Genomic DNA, 21,237 nt, shown 5'->3' on the forward strand with positions numbered 1-21,237 from the left:
CACATTAATGCTTTAGAAATTTTAAACCCGAAATAATATAATTTGGAGAAAATAAATTAGCGTAATCCCGCCACAAGACCATTAACAGATGTTAGAGTAAATTCTATTATCAATTTTTCCTCAATAAATCTAATTATTACCATAAATAGTTGTATTTTATTTCTTTGTAAGAACTCAAAAATTTAAATACATTAGGGGATATTAGCTAGTAACACGAAAGAAGCGAATCTTTGTATGGTAATGGTCTAAGCCGGTATATATCTGTTAAGCCAAATAAGACTAATAAAACCATCATTTTAATTCAAGTCCAGGCAATAAGCGGGGAAAATAGCAGACATTTCTAATTAGCAGTCATGTCCGAACCTCGGTAGATACTAATGGGAAGCAGGCACGGTTCCTCTTGCTATGGTCATCAAAGGGTGATGGTAATTTGTCGTCGACTGCAATTTGCTACGAGAATCACGCAACACTTAGCAGAAATTTGACGTCCGAATAATAGCCAAAAATAACTCTACGGATGGATTAAGTAGCCTCATTTTTCTATTCCAGACAGCATCCGTATTGTTAGAAATATTTTAGCCATTTAATAAAGACGTATTAAGTAGGCAAAACGCTCAAAACTTTCCATCCATTGCTCAAAGTTCCCATTTCAATTTCACTATAAATGAAGCCATTACATGTTCTGACATGTCCTTAATGCAAATATGCGCCGGCAATTATAAGCAGATAACAAATAGTTTCGGTGTTATTGGCTACAAAAGACCGCCAAATTCATTAAAAAACTCCAATAAAAACTAATTATTTTTTCTGTAATTATCAATTTTTGATAGATTAATTTCGGAGGAATTCCTTTAACCATTAAGGGAAATTAATTACGAGAAAGTTAATAATTTTTAAATATTTTCGAAAATGATTTTTCGTTAAATAGTTTATATACGTCTTAACTGTTACTTCAATTATTTTATAAATCATGCAAAACATTACTGTAAAAAGAGAAATAAATATAAGTTAGGATATTCGGAGGAGCAACATCCCGGGGTGGAAGTAAGGGGGGAATTAGGAGAAAAAAATGAAGAGAACACACCAATTTTTCCCACAAAATATATGCCCGGAACGAAAAACTTTTTAACCACCGCCAATAAATTCCGTTAATCTTTTTTCTAAAGAGGAAAATTGAATGATGCACTTTATTATGCTTTAATTCACGCCATTAAAAGTGGAAGCAGCAAGAATTGTTACTAGCGTGAAAAACGGCCATTCTCCCATCCGAGCTTGCGTGACGCACAAGTAGTGGAGACAGATGAAGCGTCGATTCATCCCAATTACTGCAGCACCAAAAAAGCAACTTTAGCGGCCTCTTTTAATGGGTACGTCTTAACGAGCCAATCTATCGGGCGAAAGAGAAAATGAGAGGCAGAAGGCCGAAGAGAAATTATGCGCGTTTTTCCTCCGCCCTAAATTATCGCTGTTTTTCAGTTTCATAAAAGCTACTCCAGTTAAGAATAAAATACGACGCATTTGCTACAGTCTTTAAGTGGAAATAAATATTCGTTGTTTAAGAACCATTAAAAACCTTCTTAATGCGTTTACCCATTATTTCTCTGCAAACATTCCCATTTCGTGTAACAGTAGAGAAATATAAATCTGCAAATGGAAGCTGCGATCCCTTCCTCTAACCAAATTGTTTTGGAACTTCTTTCCATTGCCGAAGACAAATGCCCCCAGTCAGGGTCTCTTGGCCGATTTCAATCCTGAATTAGGTCTAATTCTCATTTCGTGTCATTGCTAATACAGAAAAGAGTAAATTATCTTCGGGCCGCCACCTGTGGTTAATCCTTTAAAACATCATCTCCGTCTTTTCCTAATGGGCCAACAAGGAAATTGAAATGAAAAAAAATAAAATAAGAGAAAATTCTTTTATTTCATTTCATTTTTTCTTGCTTTCTTATCATCATAAACGTAATTAACTGCAATAAATTTTTGTGCAACAAGTTTTCTTAATGGAGCTCAAAATATTGTTTTCAATTTTAAAGTAAATTGAAATTTTTCCAATAAACTCTGTTCAAATATTGCTCGAAAATCAATACGCACCGGTTGCGTTATTAAATATAATGAGTCCCGTTATTAAAATAGAATAAATCTTAAAATAGTATAAAGATACACTTAAAATATTTCATTAAAATTAATTCCTAAACCTTATTTTAATCGATTTTTCCGTAAAAAAAAAACAATATAGATAGGGAAGCTTTAAAAAATGGAACAGCTTATCAATTTTTTATTATCCCTGCCTTATATATTAACATTGTTCTATTAAGTACAACCTGTTATTTGGTATCCGTTCGAGCGTGCATCTCGTCCTATAATGCGCTATTGCTTTATCATAACGATAAGTTTATTTTTAAGAATGAAATGTTTGAGGATGAACGAAACAACAATTTCGTCCGGTTTTATACAACTTCATTTACTTCCATCAAGAAACCAATATGGTCCACTTGACCGTAAACTATCTCCTCAGCCACGCTGTAATGGTTTGACTGCACGATATGATCAGAGGAAGAAGAGGAAAAAAAAAGAAAAAAACATTTATTTTTAGCTATAAACGTTGTGTTTCGATTATTTTATCCGTTTTTAAAAAATACAAATGATTAATTTGTTACTTTTTCTTCTTTTAAAACATTCGTTTGACGCTCCTCGCGTTAGACTCGCGTTGATATAACACCAAAAAACTGCTATTTTGTAAAGTTTAAACGATTAAAAGATATATATTACTCTCACTTTATAAATTTAAATTAAAAAAGAATTATATTTTTATTATTAAAATAACACATTTTATCAGAAAATAATTATGGACACGCGATAAACGTATGGTATAAACATTCCTGAAGCGTGTATGCTGTTATTTAAGAGTTTTAAAGTTAGAATACTTCTGACAGTTTTTGTCGGGCATGTTTTAAGTTATATAAAATAGTTTTATTGAATAAGGTTGTCTTATGGCTTGTATATTCTACATAATCAATTGTTTCGTCCAGGAAAAAATTGAATGTTTTCGAATAGGAAAATAGATCGATCAAATTTTAAATGGGCCTAAAGAAAAGCATTTTCAATTTAATTTATATAAATTTTATTCAATTTTATCAAAATGTTGAAGATATAAAATAAGCAAAAATATAAAAAAAAAAATGTTTTGTGATAAAGAAAATTTGCCTACTTTATGCAATTGCGAAATTTCTGAGGGTCCGAAATGCTACTGATTGAAATTTCTATCATTACCGATTGGAATTTCTGTTTATCAGTAATGTGTTGTTTCTATTATTAAGCCAGTTACTTCGGCTAAGTTGTAAACAAGAATTTAAAATAAATCGATGTAAAGAAGAGCAAATCTACAAAACTTAGGTTTATATACTTACAGAGGCCTATATATTTACAATAATGATAGCAGATAAATTATGATATGATGTTAGAAGTAAAATATAAAAAATAGTAAAGCTTCTTGGACCATTATTTGCAATTCTTCTAACATGGAGACATCAGACGTGTGAAGGTGTAATCATCTACAAAACCCTCCATATTATCTGATAGAAGTTTGTGCCGTGTTATTTGCTACTTGCTGGGTGACAGGTCAGCATGCACGCTATTTCCATCCTTTTTATGTAGTGTACTGTACATCAACTATCGCATCATTCACTCTTTGGACAAGTAAATAACGTTATACCGAGAAATATTCAGCTAAAAGTAGCGATATTTTGTAAGAAATATGCAAATTCTTTTCCTCTGCCAGATTTTTTTATTTCTTTCTTCTCTTTTTATAGCTAAAGTCTCCCGTTTTGCCTTGTTAATCGATTAAAATCGATTCGTAGATCAATGCTAATTACCACTAACAGGATCTTATTAGAGCGCGTATTCGTGCAGAATGTTTGTGTATTTATTGGATTGCAGAAATGATTATTGTTCATAATGCCATCATCAGCGCCTATTCAACTCTTTTCTTCTTCTTCTCGGTAGTATAATAATTAATTTTTACAAATTCTCACCACAACTCGCTAGAAATTTAATTTAATTAACATTACACAGATCGGCGTTGATTAATGGGCGAGATGTCACGTGTTTCCAATGCACGCGCGATGATGTCAAAAGTTCCATTTTTTTTTTTTTTGTTTCTTTTTTTTCTCCTTTCGAAATATCGCTTCCGATTGGCTCTTTAATTTGTCTAATTAATTTGAATCTGACCAATGGCTTTATTGTTTTATAAATCTAACAAATTTGAGTTATAATTTGATTTTAGACTTAAGCATATTACTTTTATGATTATTTTAATCGTTTATTGGATAATTTTCTTTGATTCTTCGGTTAGTTTATGAGCTTAGATTCAAATGCCGACATTTAAATGAGTTTTCCCTCTTCGGTTATTTGTAGAATGACGATGAATATACGAATTGAATTGAATTTGACTTGCTTTGTATTAACAGTTGTTGGAATAGCGTCGTCCATAAATAACGTCAGACAAATGGATGCTATTTAAATTCAAAATCCAAACAGAAAATTTTTTATAAAATTTATCGTTTAGTAATTTGAATTTTTATGTAAATACAATTCAAATTTTTACACAAATTGTTTAAAATAATTAAGAAATCTATTTAAAAACATACATAAAGAAATAAAATAATTCTATTTTTATTTATTTAATAATTTATCTTCATTTTAATTCATTCGAAAATTTGATTAAATTGCAGCATAGAAGCCATTTGGGTTAGGTCCGTATCTAAATAAAATTTTATTTAGAAAATTTATAACAAAATTAGGAGAATCTTAAATAAATAGTAAAAGAATGTTTTGAAAATGCTTTTAAAGTAATTTTTATATGATATATGCAATGAAATATCGTTATATTCGCTTTCGAATTTAAAATTTATCGTAGAAATAAACTAAACTGATTTTTTTTTAATTAAAATATATGATAAATATGTTTTTGTTTTATATTTTACGCAAAATAACGTTTATAATTGAAGAAAATCACGTTTAATCTTTGGAATTTCGTGCGGATCGTTTACGATTAATAAAGAACAGCGCAAAACTATAATTTGTAGGGAATAAAAAATTATATTTATCTTTTTTTATTTAAAGTTTCGATAATATAATGCTTCCTTCCGATTACAGGGGGAAAAAAGTGTTTTTCAGCATATTATGCATCTTTCTCAATCCGTGATAAATTTAAAATTTAACATCTTTTTTTAACTTTTTTTCTTTCGTTCCCTTCGTTGATGGTTGAACAAAAACCAATCAAACATAAGACTACGAACGGATTTGAAAGCAAATTAAGTACAAAAAGACCACGCATACGAAGTAAAGATAGGGAAGACTCCATGGAAATTACTCGAAGACCAGATTAAAACAGATTTTTTTTTTCTAAATTCACTTTGATAGCTGGCAAAAGTGTTTTTCACGCACCTCACTAATATCTCGCTTCCGTGATCTGCTATCCAAAATCTACCTGGTGGGAATTAACAGTACAGAAACAGAGATAACAACATGAGCATTTTAACAGAATTAATCCAAAGCAAATAAAAGAAAAAAAAGGCGTTTCGAAAAGAGAAAAAAAGAACTCAGATGCTGTCTTTGGGCGGAGCATTCTGCTGGCTTCTCACCACTGGTGAATTATCTTTCGTGAATCACACTCATCTGTACGGATCTCTTCCATTATTTTAATCGTATATCTCGGCACTAAGTAATTAAGTAAAATAATTCGTTTCTTTTTCTGCTTGGTTTCTACTTTGAAAAATATTTAACTTTTTCTTCGAACATAGTCTAAAATAGGTTAAAGTTGTATGCTCCGGTCCGTATGCTCCAAAAGTTTCTGTTGAATTTTGCTTTGTTTACTCTGTTAATTGTAAGTTACACGCTGACTATATCTTTTAATTTAAAAGAGAAAAGTCATTTCGATGTAATTCGTGGCAATTGTTTTAAAACTTAATGGCTACTAGTTAATTATTCGAAAAAACTATTAAATACATGTAGAAAGTTCTTAATTATAAGCAGAATTCGTAGAGAGCGTTGTGGAATGTTTTTCCTATCATCAGCGTGTAAAGTTATTACTTAGATTTTCTGCCTTGTTAATTTTAGAAGTTAATGGAAAGTTTTTCAATCTTTTATTTCAAAATTAAAAGAACGACACCCATTGGAGGCTAAGAATTCCGAAATGAATAAGAAATTATAAATGTTAAAAGTTTATTCTCTATTTTTTAATAATTTTTAAAATATAATATTTATTTTTGAAATTTATTCTGCATTTAAATTTAAACACAAACAGCTTCTACAAATAACACAAATATCCCAAAATGCTATTTCTTGTCAATAAATTAATCATTTTCTTTCGTTATTAGTCTAATAAAAGTGTCTTATTGTTAAATCTTATAGTTTTAGTTTGCTCTATATTTAATTAGTTGTTATATTTTCTATTGATTATAATTAATAGATAATTTTGTAATTCGATTTCTTAACAAAAATTTTGACGTTCGGAAAAATCATTATTTTTTAAATTATGATTAAACTGAACCCTTTAAAATAAAGTATTAAGATGTATTTGCTTAAACAGAAGGATTTTACTTTTTTCAAGTTTTGATTATCTACAACATCCTTACTTCACGATTAATGTTTTAAATCGTATCTACTGCTTAACAATTAAATACAAATACACAGTTTTTTTCCTCTAGTTATGAGACATTGTCATATAATTTATAACATTATCCAAATATTACAAGAGATGCATTCGTTTCGTCAAAATAGTGAGTATTTTCACGTCAATTTGGCTTCATTTGTCACTTATAAAAAGGTAAAAACAATGTCACACTAACGTAAAAGTGTGCATCATTCTGAAAAAATGATTGTACCTAAGGTAATTCTTTTTTATTCTTTCAATGTTTGTTATCTATTCAACATACATTGTCATATCTTAACTCCTCGTCTGTAGTCACTTCTTGCAAGCTTATACATAAATAAATGCACCAAAATATATATAATTGTGAAAACTTTAACGTAGTTAATTCATAACATGATTATTTTTGTAATTATATTTTCACTTAATAAATTTAGCTAAATTTATCTTTAGCGAATGCAAATAATAAATTAGTTACTTAATCATTATTGGTGTTAGCTAATAAACAATATTTTGCTATTCCTATCAGTTAAACATTTATGTAAATATTATACATTTATTTGACTAATTTAAACATATGATTCAATACAGAAGACTTGTTAAATATTTATGTAATTTCTAGTATCTTATTATAATAATATCTTAATTAAATTATTTTAAAATCAATTTTATGTTACTTTTAACATCTTACTTAAATCACCTATCAATGTTTAGAAATATTATAATAAAATATTTTTATAATTTACTTATTTTTATGAAGCATAAAAGAAAGTAAACTTTGATACTTACCAAAAACTGTGAGTTTTATATAAAAATAATTAGTATAAGATAATAAAATTATATATAAAACATAAAAATACTAATATATTTTCAAAATCTTAAATATATAAAATAAGCAAAAGTAAAACATAAAATATATTTTGAGATAAAGAAAATTTGCATATTTAAGCAATTAAAGCATTCAAAATCTTTTATAAACGGAACAGATTAAAAAAAAAAAAAAAATATGTATAAAATGGCCTGTAATAAACTTTGAAACAGAAAAATTATGTTTATTTATAAATGAAAAGGGTATTTAACGGTAGACGAATCGAGAATATTGCAGTTTTTACTCTTCAATTACAACCCTTCTTGCTGTATTTCTAATAAAGTTTTATAACACTTTTAAAAAAGCCTAAATTGATTCGGATTTTTATTCAATTTTATTTCTTAACATTTCAAAACTGATTTATTGTCCGATTTTACTCTGAATATGATATTAAAGCTCTCAAATTAAGCTTAAAGTTCTCAAAGCTTTAAGATCTTTAAGCATGATATTAAAAGTGAAATAGCCTATAGTGAATCTTTTCGTATCCGTCAAAATTTCCAATATTTTGAAATAAATTCGTTTCAATTCATAAAATTCTTAACATTTTATTAAATAAAACAAATTAAAAACGGATTTCTAACTATTTTTATACTCTATAAAACATTCGAAAATATTTTGATAGTAAAAATTATTCGAATAGATAAAAGATTGTCCAATTTCATTATAAAATAATTTAATATTTCAATTAAATTATTATTTTTTTTATTTTTGCACGCTATAATTTAAAGGATATCGAGCAAATGTATAGTTGAAAAACATAGAGGCAAAGATTATGCTTGTATTTTGTTAATGAAAAATTTTTTTATTAGGTTTAAATATAATTTATTTAATAAAAATGTTTGCACTTTATAAAATGATATACAGTATTTATATATGTCATTCATTATTGTCAAATGAGAGGCGAGACAGACAGACAGACAGAGGAATAAACATTAATAAAAAGATTTGCTAAAAATTGAATATAATTAATGAATATTTGAATAATGATAAGTTAGAGCTATCTTAAAAACGATTAGTTGACGAATTTATTAGAAGTATGATTATTCTTATTTGTTAATATTTCTACAAACAATATCAGTTTAAACATGGCGTATGTTGGTTTAAAACATATTAAATATATTCAAATACTTCTAATATAATTGAATTATTAATAGAAGGAATCCGAATCTTAATTTTATGGTCTTCTTTGCTAATTATTGAACAGTTAATTAAATAGAAAAAAATCATACATAAAGCTTTGTTATCATCATTAAAGTAGCTAAATTACAATTAAAATTAGTGTAATTTTGTTAATGGATTATTTAATTTACAATCTTAAGAAAATTTTCCTAATAAACTTTTATTAATTAAATTACGATATATGTAAGATGTTAAAGAAATTTTGTCTCTAGCAATTTATTAAAGGCCCATTACTGAAATTTACATTTTGTAAATTAAATTAATTAATAATTATAAATAATACATTTTCGTATAAAATATGCTATTTCACAAAAAAATTACTATTTATAAACGCATTTATTTTCTTAACTAAATAGTTTATATACCTCGACATTCTTTCTTGTGTGTTGTTCATAAAAATTAAATTTGATTAAATTATTATTAAACTAACAAATAATTTTGATTTATATTAAAAATTTATGCTTAATTATCATTGAAATTAATCCACAGGAAAGTGATTTGATAACTTAAAAGCAAATGAAACATATATTTTCAATTTTCGGTTTTATTTTATGATAAAATCTAGTAAAATTTCAAATAATAACTGCGTTATATACATAATATATACTATATTTTAATATAAATTTGTTAAATAATTAAAAATAATAACAAAAAGTAAAGTTTTTAAATACGCAAAAATCCTATGAAAGTATTACAAACTGTAAAGCTGTGTAATAAAAATTGAAAAATAAACTAATTGTTTCTACGATTTATGTTTTATAATAATTGTCAAACCCTTCTAAATAAAAATCTATAATAGGCTTATATATTGGTATAAGTATATTATCTATACATATAACTATGTATATTGATATAAATAGATTTTAGAAGTAATATTGTTTTCATTTCTTAGAACGAAATAAAAAATTCTAAGAGCATTTACTGTATTATTGTTTAGTGACTATGTTATATAAAATATTTTATTATAATTATAATTTTTAGTTTTTAACGAAGATATATTAGCCTAAAGTGCATGTAATAATGAGCATTAGATTATTATTATAGTTTTTGTAAACAAAAAAAAAACATTATAGACAAGAAAAACTACTTTAACTTAGCCATTATTTGCTTTATAAAATTATTTAAAATCGTGTTTTAAACGTTGTGAATGCATATTATTTATTTATAAACTTTATAAACATATTCAAATAATTAACAAATTTACATTTTGTTATGACTTGTTATCTTTTAAATCTGATTTATTCAACAGCATAATTAAGCTTATGCACTAAATGTATATAAATATTTTCAAAATAAATATATCTTTTTGTATAAAATTACAATTTTAGAAGTCCTTATTTTACTAAATGTATACATTTTGTTTGCAATGTTGACATACATATCAAGGCGGAGACTGATTATGTCATCAGTTATAAACAAAATAATTAGCCTATTTTAAAATTTATTAAATAAGGACAGTAAAAAAAAATGTGTAATTTTGATTTAATAAAAAAAAAGGTAAAGATGAAAAGAGTTTTTATCCAAGATTCTTGTCTGAACATGTCATATCCTTAAAAAACATGGAGTTGATTTCGAAATCTTTAGCATTAACTGCTTTAAAGAGTTGATAATAGTAACATCAATCTATGTCTTTTAAAATTTGTAGCGCCTGACTGCCGTAACTTTTATGAATTTAACCTATAATAATATGGACGAGGAACTATAAATATCATTAATTCTTTCAGCGGAGGGAGTCAGCGTCAACAGGAATAGTCCAGTTTGGAAAGATAGCAGCAGTAGAATCTCTGGTGAGATTGCAGAGAGCAGCGGACAACGAGAAAGAGAGAAAGAAAATTTCTTATTCCATCGAGAGGTCACGCAAGTCCTGAGAAACCACAGATGTTTTTTATCCTTAATGCAGGCTCATCTGCTCTTTGATTAGGACTACGGAACACACGCATGAGACAATGCAATAATAGGTAGAGTTGAGGTAGCGTGCGGGATCCAGTAAACACGTGTAACTCTGTGATGGTTATATGTGAGTGTGGCGTTCTGCTGTGCAGCCAAGTGGGTGCTAGTGAGACGTGCTGACCAGACTCGCTACGACATGCAAAAGCCATACTCACTCTTTTCAAATCCAACATAAGATGGCCGAAAAGAAAACTGAAATTATAAGAAATTGTATGCTAAATATTTCATAATATTAAAATCATTTTTAAGTTTATAATTTATGCTTTTGTTTTTTTATAATGTATGGTCTTCTTTCATTTTTGTAAATATTAATATGTAGGAAGAGGAAAAACTAGCTTTCGAGAAATTAAAAAAAAAATTCAATTTATTCTAAAAATCAACTTAAATACAAAGAAAAATTATACTTTATTTTATATAATATAAATCAACGTGCTTCATTTATTTCATGTTAAAAAACTATCTAAAAATATATAAATAGACAATCGTAACCTAAGTTATAAGTTTATAGATTACTTGTTTTATAATTAATACTATTTAAAATATTTTTAAAATTATTATGGATAGCATAATTTTATATATAAAAATTCATTTAAAATATTTAATCAAAATAAACACTTATTACTACAGAAATTCTTCAAAAAATTGGAAAAAAAACTTATTTTGAAAGTACTTGTTCTGCACTTTAATAAAACAGATGCTGCAAATAATATATTTTCATTTGAACCTCTAATTATCTATAATTATACACGATACCTTAAAATTAGAATATAATAACTGTGTTTATTTTCTACGAGATTTCTGACAGAAAAAATTAAAATATTATCATCTGAAGATTCCTTGACACTCCGTAAGATCTTTAGGTAGCGCGCAGAAGAAAAAGGCAAGTAAAAAACTGACGAACTATTTCATTCAATGAAGAAAAAATTGCTAGTAAAACAAAATCGCTAACTTCTCCTTAATAATAATCCTAACTGTAAAATTACAATATGCAAATAACGTGAAGAAACAATTATAAAAAATAAAGTCTTTATGTTATTTTCTGTATCAGCCTATTGTTTTAATTAATATCCGAATACAGGAAAAAAACTATGATACATATTTATAAACAAGTGTAAATAAACATATAACAGGCAGTTAATTAATTTTTTTGACACAGAAGTTTATTAAAGTAAACTGTATCAGGCATGAAATAAATATATTATCATTAGAAAACGTTCTCCCGCTTCAAATTTCAGTTTACGTTTGATTAAATAACTCAACATTAAATTATTATAGAAAATCAAATGTACGATAGGCATATATTTTACTTAATTCATAGAGTAAAAATATGGTTAATATTAAAAAAAATAAAATAAAATGAGTGATAGTGAATATTAAAATATGCTAATTCTTCACGAATATGTGTAGTGATAATTTATTAATGAATAGAAAACATTTAATATTTAAATACGTCATCCAAAGAAAGGCAGAAAGACTTGATAAAAAAATTAATGCTGCAAGAAAGTAAATTTTTCTGCTGTTACAATCAGTTAACGTCATGACGTTAGATATCGTTTCAATGTGGTAAAGTTCGAATGTCATGTATAATGCGTTAACACGTTTCGTTTCCTTCGGGTTTTCTTCCGGTTAGATTTTATCTGAAGTGGATAACATTTTATATAAAAGGATATTTTACATGCGACTTTTTGAACCTATTAGAGATTGTAATAAATAGAAAAATAAATTTTAAGATATACTTAAAACGTTATATTTTTTAAAAATAGTTTTAAAAGTTAATGGTAGTAACTATTATTTTTGTATAAAGATAGCTTTATAACGATATTCTAGGTATATTTTTTAAAAAACTAGTTTAGTATTCGTTAGTAAAAAATTTAAAATAATACCTAATTAAAATTATAACCATTTAATTGCGATTAATCAAAATGAGCAATTTCAATTTGAATAAACTTAAGTTTGAGTTTATTCAACACGGTATTTCCCGATTTTTTTCTAGTCACGATTTGGTTTTAACTCACCAAGAAAGGATATTAAGATTCAAAAATGTTGTTAGCGACCCCCAAAAATCTAACGTTTTAATCATGAAATTATAACATTACATTTTAAATACTTAAAGATTTATTTTCATCGTGAAAATTTTAATTTTTTTCGTCTATATAAAGCCCAAATATGTAGATATTGTTGCCAAATATAGATTAAAGAGGATCAAGAAATGCATATTATTCAACTAACTGTTGAAATTTAATACTTATAATTGAATTCGCTGCTACAGTTTTTCTGTGTATTTAAAATGAATTTAATTTATTTGATTCAAATAAAACGTGAAATTAAGCCAGTGAATTGATAAATTATAAGTGAACGAATGTGTATAGATTTTATTTCATTATAAAAAGATTCAGAGGAGCAAATTAAAAATATATTCAAACTTTTTAATGTGTCTTGTTACTATATTAATATTTTATTTTTTATAAATAAATTACATCAGCATTATAATAGCTTATTTATATAAAAAATGTCGTATGTTTGAATAAGTTAAGATCAATAAAATATGGCGAATTTTTTGCAGTTTTTAATAAAAATATAGGGCTAATTAAAATTTTGAATCGATTACAACTTTACAACATTTTTTTATAATTAAAAAATAAAATAAAATTTAGTCGCATACTATTACCTAAATAATACGTAATCTTTTAATATATTATTTTAAATTTATTCAAGTGAAATTTAAATTGTTTTATATAAAAGTATTAACTGTAATGAAAAATTGATTGATTGAGCCGGATGATGTTTCTTGAAATTTCTGAATTTTGTATATCAATGAAGAAGATGTTTTGATTAAAAAGTTATGACAATTTAGGCCTAAGATTTTCCAATTTCAATATTTATTATCTAATCAATATTTTATTTATATATTGGTTGACTAAAATAAAGTTAAAAATTTATATAGTTCAGTGTTGATTTTTAATTAACTATCAATAGTTTAATTTAAAAATAAGAATCTAGGACGAATATTACAGTTTTTAAAAGACTATATCTAATTTTTATTTAAATCCCACTTAAAAATGAATTTTTAAAAACATTTTCTACAATTTTATATTATTTAAAAGTTAATACGGAAATATTAAAGAAAATCTTTTTACATAGAGATCAATCTAAACTACTAACAGCTTATATACATGTTTATTTACATAATAAGCATACTACTTTGAAGATTTATATAAGCTATAAAAAATGCAATTTTAGGTAATATGAATTGTTAATAATAATAGTTGAGAAAGGTAAATATCATTGTGGTATGGTAATTCTAATCATTATTATGCGATATAACTGCATTCCGTTGTGACAGACGGGGAAATTGCCCTCTTCCAGATTCCTGAAAGTTGAATATTTTTACCATTGATCGACATACTGGCTTTTATTTTATCTCTCTATGAATTTATAAATGTTTATTTCTATTTCGAAAGTTTATATTTTACTAACAAATGGTTGTAAGTTATACAACAGCTAAATATACATATTTATTCGTATTTCTAATAGATTAATCGTCGTTAGGACTAATTTTTATTTACGTTTCACGATTTAAACGCCATTTAATTAAAATAAAATTTTTAAAATAGATTTTTAAATTTATTATTATTAAAATATTTAATAAATTTTAACATTTTAACAATAATAAGCTTGATAAACGATTTAAAGCTCTCAAAAATATATTTCTAAATTAGATGAAAATCACGAAAAAATGTTTTAATTAATAACATAAAATAATTATATCTAAATTCAAGCTTTTATAATAAATTTAATAAACATTTTTGGATCAGTTTATGAGTAAATTAGACTAATTATTTTGTATATAATCAAAAGTATTATATTGATTTTGATGTTATGCAACAGGTTTATCTTCATCTGAATAAAAGTCATTTAATTATAGATTATATACCACGCAAATTTAACTTGAAACATTTCGTAAATATAATATGGCAAAATTAAATCCAAAATGTATTGAATGAATACATTAACGAGTGCGACATATGCCGAAAACTCGTTACATATTAATTTATTTGATAAGCATACAAATGATACGATCATTTGAGAATAAATTCGATTTATATCAGAATAATTTTAATCTCAAAATTTTAAAAATTGCTTTAAAAATCTATTCCTTTCCGGAAATCTTGAAAAAATACAGACTTATTAATAGCGTAAAATAAAGCTGATATTTTAGTTTTAATTAAAAAATAAAGCTTTTAAATATATTTAAATCTGATTTATATATATTTGAATTATAAGTTACAAAATAGAAATAGAAGGAAAAGCAAAACGAAAAGGAAAAATCGAGCATAAAAGTATTGTTATGGTTAAGTGAACGGTTTGAGAAACGCCCAAAATCGAATCGACCAATGTTGAAAAGATGAGAGAAAAGATCGACCAATCATCGAAAACTTATCTAGAAATATCAGCAAAATCATTTTAAGAATCAAAAGAGGTCTTTATTAAATTTTCTAAATCATCAAACGAGATCTTTATTAAAACGATTAAATATGGAGCTTTAGAGAATAAATATCTGTCCCTAACGGGTTGAGATTCAATCTAACCCCGCTTAGGCTTTTGTATCGAACGACAGAATGCACTTTAAGTAAACGAGCAATTAATTTTTAACAAAATAATCGCCAAAATTCAATATCCTCATTATTCCAGATTGTATTTTTCCTAAATTTATTCGATGAATATCTTTTTTAAAGCGAAGCGAATGCTGTATGCGGCGCTAATTACTGCGCTATATGGCGTTGTTACGTGTCCATTAAGCAGGCTACGATCGATCAGAACGCAGTGGGGGAGGGAAATATTCGAAATAAACGATAAACCGTCTGCAACATCATCCGGTAATTGCTGTGAGTTTGCAGCTGAGATGGATTGCCAGTTGTGGAAGGGTGGTGCGATCACGCTTGAGAGTGGGATTTCTCGGCTCGACTCAAATCTCTGATAGATGATGGCCATTATAGTTTTTATTGACAAAAACTGCATCTGTCGCTTTTGTCTTATTAAAGTCGAGCTTTTTTCATATAACTTCTTTTTCTAATTTCCTCGCGATTAATGTCTTCTAAACTGATTCGAAGTGTACTAACGCTTTCTTTGTCGATGAGTTTCCAATAAAATTATTCTGGATGCCATTTCGCCTTTATAATAAGTACTGTGATGTTTTGCAAAGTCATTTTACTTGCCACGTCAAAACTACTAAAAGTACAATGAATCTTCCCATGACTTAGTCGAGTTACTTCTAAACTTTTAATAGTTCAATTTAAATGCAAGCTTCTCTTTCAATATTACAATGTTTAATGTTTAAATCCTTTAAATAATCGCTATTCGATGTATAATTATCAAAAATGAACCTTTTAATTGAAATTAAAACTTCAGAAATTATCGTTTTAAAATATCAAAAGTCTGTTCAAACACACGTTAAGGATTTCGAATTGATTGAGATTCAAAGCGATGTTGAATATGGAAAACATTTAGAATTGCAAAAAGTTCATTTTCTTCGGATTTTATTTATTATATTAATCTAAATTTAAATTTATATTTAAATTTTTTTCATTAATTGACTTCATTTAGATTTTATACCGTAATCGATCTAGTTGACAGTTTATCATAAGTCAAAGCATGTTATATTTATTTATTTTCTATAGAAGCTGTATATGTTTCACGTCTTATTCAATATTTTACATTGTATTATAGTTTATACATCTCTTTCATAGATAAAAGTGTATTTGTAGCCTATAATTCATTTAGTAAATCTGAAATCACTATAGGCTTTTATACCAATAATTGTCAATCTTCTTTATACAATAGAACCTTCAATAACGGCCGCTTCTAAACAGCGGTCATTTTTTTCGGAAACTTTTTTATACAAAAATGCATATAAAATAACCTGCAAGCAACGATCACCTCCGAACAACGATCATTTTTTGTTTTCATCAGTGGCCGCTGTTCAGAAGTTTGCCTGGAAAATTTAATTACATTAAACTGTCAAAATTATAATTAATTATTTAAAAACTTTTTTCTTCGTACTTATTTTAAAAACTATTTAAATTTAAGCTAAACATTTTACATTTTATTTATTTTAAAATATTAATTAATAAAATGTTAACATTTAAATATATTGCTCATATATTATGCTTAATAGCTTTAATATAATAATTATTCTGTGATTACTTAAATAAAAAATTGAAGATCAAATAATTTATAGCAGTTATTTCAAAACAATTAAATATTAATTAATGTAAGAAAGGAGAAAATTTGATAACCTACTTCTTTCAATTTTAATAGGATTTTCTTGCCAAATTTTTTTTCCTGGTCGCAAATTAGCATTTCATTGCAGAAGAATGAAATTTGCAGAATAACTTAAATTCAATGTTAAAAAGTAATAATTATTCTTGATAAACTCATTATATAAGTATTGTACTATACAGTACATTCAATCGTAAATTATTTATAAATAATTACTTATATATTGTATAAACGAAAATGCTTATTTTAAAATTATAGACTTTACTATATATAATAATTATATAGGCCTATTTAAAGATCTAATATTACATCTAATAAAAATTTACTAAAAATAAATAAATAATTAATTAATTAATTGTTAACGATTAAATTTTGAATTATAAAAAATAAATAATATCTAAAATGTTTAAATTCTGTAATGTATTCCTTCTGTTTCAAAGTTTTACATATTTTTCTTGATATTAGGCCAAATACTTTAATTAAAAATTTAAGATTTGCTCGAGTTTACGAACAAAAAAGGAAAAGAAGAAATAAGACACAAAATTAGATCATTCCTTATTTTTGATAATATTAGTAATATCAAAAATAATACTTTTGTATAAAATAAAAATTATAAAAATATTTTTAATATGGCATGTATGCCAAATGTTTAGTAAATATATATTTAAGATGTCAAATACACTAATCATAATGTGCTATGAGCAGGATAACATCATGAGTGCCCGTTCTGTAAACTAAGTCTTTAAGATTTTAGTATTAGACCTACCTAAAAAAAAAAAAAAAAAAAAAAAAAAAGTAAATTTAAAAATAAATGCAGAACTTGTGCGTAAAACTATATTATAGGTCTACTAGGGGAAGTAAAAGTAAAAATATATCAGTTGAAAATAAAATCAATCGAATATTTCGCCCACAAAAGAGTGGCAAAAAATATTTTTTCGGCCGCGATACAAATTTCAAAAATAATAAAATATGATATACAAACGGAAAAATGTAAACTAACAAAGTCTCGTGCTAAACAACTATTGTATAATTAGAACTAAAAAGATGCTAAAATGTAATTGACGTCATAAAAAATTTCTATCTAAAACACAGGTAGGTCACCGGTAAAAACAAAAAAAGTCTGCGGAACACAACTCTACAACACACATAAGATATTGAGATGAGCATCTTTCATTTTAAAATATGTAGAATTACTGGTGAATTTATAAGTAGGCCTATAAATTTGAGTTGCTTGTTTTATCCTAGATTTGTGGATATATATCAACATCTATATCTTTCAATTCAGTTCAATAATATGATGTTATATTATAGTCAAAACATATAATTAAATTAATTTCAAACTGTATCTTTATGTTACTCCCTATCTGACTTAAAATTATAAAACTATCTCCGCGCTTTGTTCTTTCTTTGTGCTTAGGCCTACATCTAAGAATTCAATAAAGTATTCTAAACAATCAATCCGTATTCTTTTATTCTTTATACACGTTACAGATATATTTGACAATGCCATGTGGTATTGGTAGTCTCTTTCCGATACACCAATAATTTACAATCTCAAATAATATAATTTTATTTAGTTAAGATTTTAATTTTATATAAAACAATAGGCTTCTTGTGTTTAATAAATAATCATTTAGTTTTTTCATTTACTCATTGCACTTAAAAATATTAAATTAAGCAGTTTAAATTATTATCCTGTTGTAAGTTTATCATTTGAACATTCGAAAAGCTTTATCTAATGTTCTCGAAAGCCAAACAGTATTTTATAATCATATTAGATATTTTAAAAAGTCGGTAAATATCAGCTTAAATTTATCTCGAAGTGTTTCTTATTGATAATCAGTCGCCATCGATTCATTCCTCATCAGTACGCAACAGTAATTTCCTGTATACACTTTCACCTGCCTTTTTCTGATATCGACTCCCGGTCCAAACAGGAAACTGCAACTTAACTCGATGTTTTATTTCTGATATTAATAAATAAACGAAATGCTAAACTGTTAGTTGAACGAATGTCCATAAAAATTGACCTTTCTGCAATGATTTATCTCACTATCTAATCAATCAAAATAATGCAGTGATCCCATCTATCAGGCGTAATCTTAATATAATATAAAGATTAACGTAATCTTTATAGAAGTAATATAGCGCAGAAATTGTCGAAAAGATCATACATAGATTAAGTAGTTATTTAGATAAAAATAACATTTCTTTAACAATATGGAAAAATAGTTTCATCGCTACATTTTACAAAGTACGATGTTATAAATCAAAGATTTTGTTAAATTGTTTGACAAATAAAATAAAAGTTCAATCATATTGAATTCAATTAGAATTTTGCATGATTGAATTTCATTTAACATAAGCAAAAAATTATTATTATACATTTAACAGAATGAATAATAACAATTTTTTATGTCATCAATAGAAATAACAAAAATGATTGACAGAAATTACAATATTAAAAAAGAATATGTATATTGTCAATAATTTTATAGAAATTTCTAGATTTTAACAAGTAGATGTTTAATTAATTTAATTCCGTTTGATTAATAATTAAAGTTTTTCTAATCATAATCTTTTACTTAAAGAAAATGATCGAGTTAAGCACAGTAATTCCACTACGCGTAACTGTTTATTTCTGATGTAGGTTTATTGACATATTTATTTACAAATAAATAAAAGTAGAATACTTTATATTATAATTAAAAAATATTACATACACAAAAGTTTATCATTTTTCTCAAGAATGACTAATGTAAAACTATATGTATCGATCTATCGAGATCACATTAGCCGTATTAATTCAGAAAGATGATCATACGATCGTATATCATCGGGAAGATGATACGAGTGCAATATATTTTAATAAAATTACTAGCTTTAATCAATACAAAATCTTTATGCATTTAGAACTAAATGAAAAATTTTATATCAGCAATTTTTCCAATTATCTGACTTAAAAATAGTTTTATGTAGTCTATATTCAGACATTTGGTATGAAATCCTAATTTGTTCGAGCTTAAAAAAAACATACTTAAATATTTGGGTGATAATTAATTGATATTTGGAATTAGAATGATATAAATTTAAAAATACTAAATAAATAAAGATTCCAACCCCTTTTGCAGTTTATTGAAACAAAATAAAAAGTCTCATCTTGGAATATTTATGCTCTATTATTAATCATGGGACGAATGTCTCTATTTAAATCCAACTAAGACATTTATATTCGACTCTGGATAGAAGTCTGTAATATTAATGTTCTGCCATCTACACTTCTATCATTTTCTCCTAATCCAGATTGCCTTTCTCCGATCAGATAATGGCAATTCCATTATAATTGAACAATTTCCCACTCGAAAATCACCTCATACGAAATTCTAAGAATACCAATAATCAAATATTCATAACCGATCTTAAAATAGATGTCTGTGAATTTATTTTTAAACGAAGATAATACGTATTTACATTTTTATATCGAAGATTTGATCCTTTTTTTTTTAAGTAAAAGTGTCGTAAGCGAGGGATTTATTTGATGATGGATATAAAAACTATAGAATTAAATGAAATATTCATGTCTAAAATTTCTATGGGATGTAGTTTATCTTGATTATTGCCAATGGTTCGGTAACAAGAAAGACGACGAAGTAAAAAGTAGTTAATGGGCAGGGTTAAATGTTCGATTGAAGTACGAATCGATGAGGCATCAGAGAGGCTATTTGTAGAGGTTATTTGTACCGGACTAGATCACGCAGGTGTTCACACTCCCGCCTGTACGTTTTTGATGAACGGTTATCGTATTAAATCATGCAATAAATCCCCAACCTTACAGACTAGATGATTAACCGAATTGACCTTGCCATCGCGTGCTATAACACTTTCCCCCTTCGACAAAGCACGAATCCAAATTTTGATTATAGCCATTGCAGAAATGTAAGAATTGCAGACAATTGTGCCACAAATCATGATATTTTATGCTGCGATATGACTTATCGCTTATCTTATTGATAAAATTAGTATATTTGAGTCTGCCTTTATAAAATTTAAACTTATTTACTCTTTACAATAAGAATTTATATAAGGTGCTGCACAGTTTTAACTCTCGAATCACTAATCTCGGCTTTTAAAATAAAATACAGACACTGTTTTAAAAAGTTTCCATTCCTATTAAATATTTTTTATTGTTGAATTTGTCATTTGAATTAAATAATGGACAATTTTTTAATTAATTTTAATTTCAGCTAATTAAATAAAATTAAATCTACATGTACACGAAAATATTTTTACATTTTGTTAAATATTGAAATAA

This window comes from Centruroides vittatus, unplaced genomic scaffold (assembly GCF_030686945.1).
Source record: "Centruroides vittatus isolate TY-2023 unplaced genomic scaffold, ASM3068694v2 scaffold_435, whole genome shotgun sequence".
Classification (NCBI taxonomy): domain Eukaryota; kingdom Metazoa; phylum Arthropoda; class Arachnida; order Scorpiones; family Buthidae; genus Centruroides; species Centruroides vittatus.